The sequence below is a fragment of the Dipodomys ordii genome, unplaced genomic scaffold (assembly GCF_000151885.1).
Source record: "Dipodomys ordii isolate 6190 unplaced genomic scaffold, Dord_2.0 Scaffold142, whole genome shotgun sequence".
NCBI classification, from domain to species: Eukaryota; Metazoa; Chordata; class Mammalia; order Rodentia; family Heteromyidae; genus Dipodomys; species Dipodomys ordii.
The window spans coordinates 4,218,043-4,225,489 of NW_012267358.1; the positions used below are offsets into that span (position 1 = coordinate 4,218,043).

General features: G+C 39.1%; 1 long non-coding RNA gene across 1 annotated transcript in view; it reads left to right on the forward strand.

Moving 5' to 3' along the window:
- The first annotated feature begins 5,128 nt into the window (after nucleotides 1-5,128).
- LOC105997275 overlaps nucleotides 5,129-7,447 on the forward strand; it is an 11,970-nt gene continuing 9,651 nt past the window's right edge. Inside the window, exon 1 of the long non-coding RNA XR_001175639.1 lies at nucleotides 5,129-5,188. This is a non-coding gene — a long non-coding RNA (uncharacterized LOC105997275). The remainder of the gene's footprint in view (nucleotides 5,189-7,447) is intronic.

Consider the following 7,447-nt stretch of genomic DNA (forward strand, 5'->3'; position numbering starts at 1 on the left):
CTGACATCACATTATCTGACCTTTTCTGCTTGACTCGTACATATACTAGATATTGCAAATAAGGGAAACCATGGGACCTATGTTTCTTTGGTTTGAGCAAAAATATGAGACCAAGGTCTGGGATGTAGCTCAGGTAGTAGAGCATTTACCTAGCAAGTATAAAGCCTTGGATTCAATCCCTAGTACTACCAGGAAAAAAAAAAGTCTAGTTTCACGTTGTCACCCCTCCTAGTTTTGTGAAGTAATATTTCAGAAGAATTTGGTGTTGGTTTTTTAGGTCTTTTTTAATTTAGAGAAATTCTGGTTGTCCTATATATTTAAGATTTTAGAAATTTGGTTGCTTATTATATTGGCAGCCCTCATTTGCAATCTTTTTTTTTCAGGGGTCTTTTGTCAGTGGATTCAAGCAGCAGTGATGATGATTTGGGCTCCCGTAAGTAGAGTTCTCTCAAAACAAAGTGGCTTGTGTTGAAATATCTTTGTAGATATATGAATTGAGATTTGAGATGCTTTGTATATGGTATTCCTAGGTTTGCCTCATATAAGGACCTCTCTAGATTGATGAAGTTTATTTCCCTATATTCTTTGCTTTTCCTGGATTTATGTATTCCTGTTTATATATTCATTTCAGTTTTTTCTGGCTGAACTCATGGCCTCCTGCTGTCTTGGCTTTTTTTTTGTTGTTGTTGTTGGTGGTAGTGGTGGTGGTAGTCATGGTCATAGGGCTTGAACTCAGGATCTGGGCTCTGTCCCTGAGCTCATTGCTCAAGGCTAGTGTTCTGCCACTTTGAGCCACAGCCCCACTTCCAAGTTTTCTAGTGTTTAATTGGAGATAAGAGTCTCACGGACTTTCCTGCCCAGTCTGGCTTGGAACCTCCATCCTTAGAGCTCAGCCTCCTGAGCAGCTAGGATTACAGGCGTGAGCCAGCAGCACCCAGAAGTTTGTTTTTCTTATACTTTATGCCCTCCTTATTTGAGCTACATCTTTAGTTCTTACTTTTTTTCTGTTCTTCCTAATTGCATGGCTAGCTTCCCAACTGAATCCTGTTTTCAGCCTTCAATGTAGCTGGAATTGTAGCAGGAACCATAGCCCCCTAGCTTTTTCTAGTGGTTTTTTTTTTTTTTAAGTTTTTTGGTTATAGGGCTTGAACTTAGGGCTGGGCACTATCCCTTAGCACTTTTGCTCAAAGCTAGCACTCTATGCTTTGAGCCACAGCCTCTTGAGTAGCTAGGATTACAGGTGTGAGCTACCAGTGCCTGGCTCTATTTTTTTTTAAACCTTTTTGGTTCCTAAGCTTTCTTTCTTGTATTTTTGTGTATCCTTCATAGACGATGTAAATCCTTTCCCTCCCTGTTACTGGGGATTGAACTCAGATCTAATCTTCATGGAAATATAAATTTACAAGTTCTAATGTATAGATATTAATTTTAGGGAGATTTTATTATGTTTAAGATTCTTCTTAATGCTGTATTTTCCCCCCTCTAATTTAGTTGTGATCCCAAAGGAAGAGCCGATTGAGTAAGTAAGAGAATCTTTGAATTTTTTTAAAGGCAACAGCTTGATGTTCTGGGTAAGAAGATTTAAGAGTAAAATTGCATTTCTGCCATGAGTACAGTGAGGTACCTGGCAGGACCATTAATGGTGGATTTACTTCACAACCACTTTCAAAATACTACTACATTCCTCATTCCTGGATCATTATCTGTTTGGTCAATTTCTTCTTCATGATGTCTTCGTGAACTATGCTTAACCTTTCATTTCCATAATAGAAAAGTGGACAGCTTGCCTGATATCTTTTATCTCTGACCTAGTCTCTATGCAACTTCCAAGTGAAGCCCCTGTGGCAGTGCTTTGGTAATATTGGTACCAAGCTCTTATGGCTTAGCCTACATAAAATCAATCTGTTTAGCCCAATATCTATCTAATCTATCTATGTATCTATCTATTTATCTATCTATATAATCTATCATCTACCTTTTCTTTTGTTCTTTTCTTTCATTCTGTCTGTAGTCCACTATGTAGTCCAGAGTGTCATTGTACTGACTATATAAACTAGTGCATCTATAAGTTGATGATAAGGAGGAGATCCAAGTAGACACTTCTCTGACTCAGTTTTTTCCCAGTTTGTGTGATGTGTGTGGTACTCTGACACCAGAGTTGGGTGCTGACTTCTGATTGCAGAGTGGTACTGAGGAGAAGCCTCTGTTCTCTAAGGCAGACAATCTCAACTTCCACTCTCTGTCTTTGTCAGACCACTGCATCTGTAAGTTGATAATAAGGAGGACCTAATAGACATTTCTCTGACCTGATTTTTCCCAGTACTGTTAGGATAATACACTGAGAGTGCCCAGTTTATACTTAGCATATGACAGACATCTCCTTTTGAAAGGACATGAGACACAGGGAAGGATGCATAGGAAGATGGAAAATCAGAAGCAATGGAAAGTCTGAGTAGTTGCAAAGAAGAAAACAGAGTTACTGTAGGGAAAACACCAAATATAGTCAAGATGTCGTCTTATTCATTCTAGAAAAGGTGGACCATGCAATAAAGAGAAGAACGTTATGTTCAGATCTCTTTCTTTATGTCTCATTTATTAGGTACCCAATTGTTGAGCCAGTATCTGATGAAGAAAATGGCCAAGTGAGCACCACAGCTAAAATACGCAAGATAAAAACTGAAGGCAAGTATATTTCTCCCTTAGAGTAGGTGGTGATCTCTGAAGCCTCAGTGCCCAGAAGTTTTTGAAACCTAATAGGCAGTGCTATTTCTTCCTACATGTGTGCTAGATGTATTTGTGACTGGGTTCCCACACACCCAGATCCATTTCCTGTAACAGCAGCAACTGTTTATGTTGCTTTAACCTTCGACTGTTCTTCATATAAGACTTCTTACCTATATAGAGACACACTCTAAAAGCAGGAAGGATAGTGAACTGCTGAGACTGAGACATTGGGGGGCTTTTCTGCTTCACTCTCAGCTTTTGTATTCTTCTTGATATGTGGGAATCACATGAAGAGGAACCTTCTTTCCACTTTGCTAGAGACTTACGAGGTGTGGTTTTAACACTTCCAGCTATTATCTAATACCTGCATAGTTACATAAACTAGAGAATACTAGATATCTAATCAGGACATAATTATAAAATATGAAGTATAGAAATTTAACTCCTACTTTCTCTTATTTTGCTATAGAGTGGTGAATATTTCCAAGTTTATAGACTCCTGTTTGAGAAACATTGAGCAAGCACATCATTCTATTTAGGAAAGTGATGTGACACTGCTCTTTGATTGTTCTTTTATGTCACTGCTTAGTAAAATAATAGTAATGAAGAAGACAAACAGTATAAAGTAAGCATTATTCTTAACTGTAATTTTTAATGTCACATTGTCCAGCTTGTTTATTTTGTCCTCAGTAATGTGATGTGTATGAGGAGGTGGTAGAGGGAGCATATTTATAAAAGATTATGTCTGGAGTTTCAGATGAGGTTTTGGAAGATATATCTGACGCTGTGGCAGAGCCATTCAACCAGAAGCTTCCAACTGTTACTGATTATGACAATAACAGAACAATTTGTAAGCTCCTGAGCTAATAGAAAGGTGGTTTCCATGATTAGTGCCAAGTTTCTTCATATAAAAATGAGGTGGATGGATTTACCGTCTCCCAGCACAATTTATCCAATACTATCATTGAGAAACTGGATCTTGGGGAAAATCTTGGCTACTCACCAATTAATCCTGAGACTAACCTAAAAATTATAGGTAAAAAGTAAGTTGATAAAATTTCTGTGTGTGTAGTAGACTAAGGAAAAGGAAGTTAAAAAATATACATACATGTGACATCTGTTAAGCCAAGTATTTCAAGTATGTCTGTCCTAGGGAATGTGGACATCTGGCCCAGTGTGTGTGCTATGCTTAATTTTTTGATGTGTCTGTGGTAGGGCTGCAGGGATGCCTGTCCTGCCTGCAGGATTTTATCCATTACAATAACCTCCTAGTAGCAATTAGGTTTGGGTACCCCAGTGGAAAGGATCTTCGTAGAAATGTGGGAGTCACCAATAGCATTGTCTTTCTCATACTCCTATTTCTTAGTATTTGCTTTTCTACAACTCAGAATGCTTTTGCCTTACAATTTTTGTGTTGAGGGTATACCATTTTTCTTTTTCTTCTTTATCTTTCTCTCCCCTGTCTCACTGCTTCTTCACCCCTTTACCAATCTCTTCTGTTCATGTCCTTTTCTCTCTCTTGGTCTTTGTTTTGTCTCAGTCTTTCTGTCATATTGTGGATAAAATTCTATCTCATTTTATATAGGATTCCATCATATGTCATTTCCTCTGGTCATAAGTTAAAGAGGCTCCTCCCTCCTAGCTTTTCAATTAAATTTTTTTTCTAAAAAAATGGTTTACCAATTCCATTTTGGTATAAAACACGCAAAAAACTGGCCATTCTCCACACAGCTGTCATGATGTGTAAAGGTTGTTCTTATCAAACATAGAGTCTAAGAATGTACACATTTCTTCTATTGGTTCTCAACTTTTAAAAGTCTCTTCAGATGCACTAATCATGGTCACACAGTGCTGAATCATGATCCCGAGTCTATTCCCCAATAGTTCTCATAGGAGGAATTTTTTCTTCTAGTGAGACTAGAGTCTGTCTCAGGTTCTAGCTTCATGATTGGCTTATGACTCATGTTCAATAAATTCCTTAAGGAATGAGTGATGGAAACTCTTAGTTCCTAAGCTCTTGGTAGAGTTACTAGCAGTGTGAGTGGAGATTAAGTAGAAGGTTGGGTTTGCAGATTGAGTGAAGGGTGCTGCTGCTAGTATGAGTTATGTCATTTCATTCTTTATGCCCCTGTGTGCCTCAGTGGCCCACATAAACTAGTCTCTAAGAACATAGCCTTCAGTTTCTGTGATGGTGTTACTCAGCTCACTGCACTGATGTCTCAGTGATCCCCTAGACAGAGTCACTCAGAAGGCAGCAGTATACAACCTTTATGCATAGTTTTACTGATAGATGATATTTTATCTATTTTGCTATGTTTGACTGTTGGGCTCTTGTAAGGTTTATCTTTCTCCCGAGGGCTTAATGGTACCAATTTTCTGGTTATAAATCAGTTATTATTCTTTCAGCTGTCAAAGGATTAAAACGCAAAGCTTCAAAGAGCCCCAGTGAAAAATGGAAGACTGAGTAAGTGTCATTCACATTCAATCACATGGGCATTCATTGGTTTTAAACTTGTTGCTTGTTCCACTGGTTACTGGAGGGATCTTCAAGGGATCTTCAAGCTCTGTGTTTGTGGACACAGAGCTAGAAGATTTATGATGCTTGAGTGAAGAGCACATGCAAAGACCCATAGGCCACTTACCAGATCCTCTCCTCCCTCTTTCCCAGAAGCCTATTAGTGGACTAGGCTGGGTTTTCTGCCAAGATCTTTGCAGTTAGGTGACAAAAGTGGGGCTTTTTTTCCCCACATAGCAGCTCTGGCCTCTGAGGTGCTCTTTTTTTTTTTTTTTTTTTTTGGGTCCGGTTGTGGGGCCTGAACTCAGGGCCTTGGTGCTGTCCCTCAGCTCTTCAGCTCAAAGCTAGCACTCTACCACTTGAGCCACAGCGCCACTTCCGGCTTTTTGCTTATGTGGTGCTGAGGAATCGAACCCAGGGCCTCATGCATGCAAGTCAAGCACTTTACCACTGAGCCACCTTCCCAGCCCCCTTCTTTTTTTTTAAATTTCAATTCATATAGTGTTTTGTTGCCAAAAGAAAGACTTCTTTCAGGCTAAGTACATATGTACAGACTAGTGGCCACAAGTTTGTCTTATACCAAGACAAAAACAGTGGAGGTGCCTGAAAGGCAGAGCTGACATGTTCTTTATGTCTGATTGAATTGCATGTATAGAGAGGTCAAGTAGTCTTCCAGGATTTTCCAGTGCCTTGCATGAGCCCAGTTACTCTCTCTTACTGCTGTAATTATCCTTGTATTGCTTTGTTTTGTTTTATGCTTTTTATGCAGTTTTTGGGATGGATCTTGTTCTTGCTGGCTAGTGCTCTTCCATGGAACTATGTCCTCAACCTCAAAGGTTATATTGTGAAATTTGTTGCTTGTAATCCTCCTTCCTCTTTTTATTTTTTGGTCCTCTCCATTTAACCTATTTTTGTTGAATGCTTGGCCAGCATTCTACCCCTTAAGCTATAGCCATTTTTTATTTCTTTCCTGTCTTTTTGTATTTTTCTCTTTTTTATGATAGTACCAAGTCTTGGACCCGTGCTCTGTCTTGTCTTACTTGATCAGGGCTCTGGTGCTCTAACACATTGTGAACACTCTAGTCTGACATTTTTCAGATTATTTGGAACATAGATTCTTTCAGACTCTTGCTCCTTTGGCTGGCATAGAACCTATCTCTCTGATACTTTTGCTTAGGCTGGCCTTGTAAATGAAATTCTCATGTTTCTGCCTGCTGGTATTTAGGAATGAAAAAGTTCAATTCCCTTTTTATTTTATTTTATTTTTATTTTTTATTTTTTGCCAGTCATGGGACCTGAACTCTGGGTCTGGGCGCTGTCCCTCAGCTCTTCAGCTCAAGGCTAGCTCTCTACCACTGGAGCCACAGCGCCACTTCCAGCTTTTTCTGTTTATGTGGTGCTGAGGAATTGAACCCAGGGCCTCATGCTTGCAAGACATGCACTCTACCGCTGAGCTACCTTCCCAGCCCCCCTTTTTATTTTTGTATCAGTACTGGGGCATAAACTCAGGGCCTGGACACTGTTTCTTATTTTTTTTGCTCAATGGTGGTGCTTCTTCTGAGAAGTCTTTTCTTAGCTCTTTTTCCCACTTAGTAATTGGTTTATTAGTCTTGGGAGAGGTTAGTTTCTTGAGCTCCTTATATATTTTGGGTATTATGCCTTTATCAAATATATTGGTGGTATAAAGCTTCTCCAAGTCTATTGGTTGTCTTTCTAGTTTAGTAACTATGTTCTTTGCTATGAAGAAACTTTTTGTTTTGATGTAATCCCATTTTTCAAGTCTTTCCTATCTGCTGTGCCCATGAGACTCTTCAAAAAGTTTCTGTTTATGCCTATGAGTTCTAGTATTTCTCCTATTCTCTCTTGCAGTAATTACAAATTTTTAGGTCTGACATTGAGGTCTTTGATCCACTTTGAGTTGATATGAGTGCATTATGACTAACATTGATCCACTTTTAGCTTTTTGCATATAGATGCCCACTTTTCCCAACACCAATTATTGAGGAAGCTATCTTTTTTTCCATTGTATATCTTTGGGTCCCTTATCAAATATCAGATAATTGTAAGTATATGGTTTTATTTATGGGTCTTCAAAAGTCTATTCCAGGGGGCTGGGAAGGAGGCTCAGTGGTAGAGCACTTGCCTTGCATGCTCGAGGCCCTGGGTTCGATTCCTCAGCACCACATAAGAAAAAAGCTGGAAGTGGTG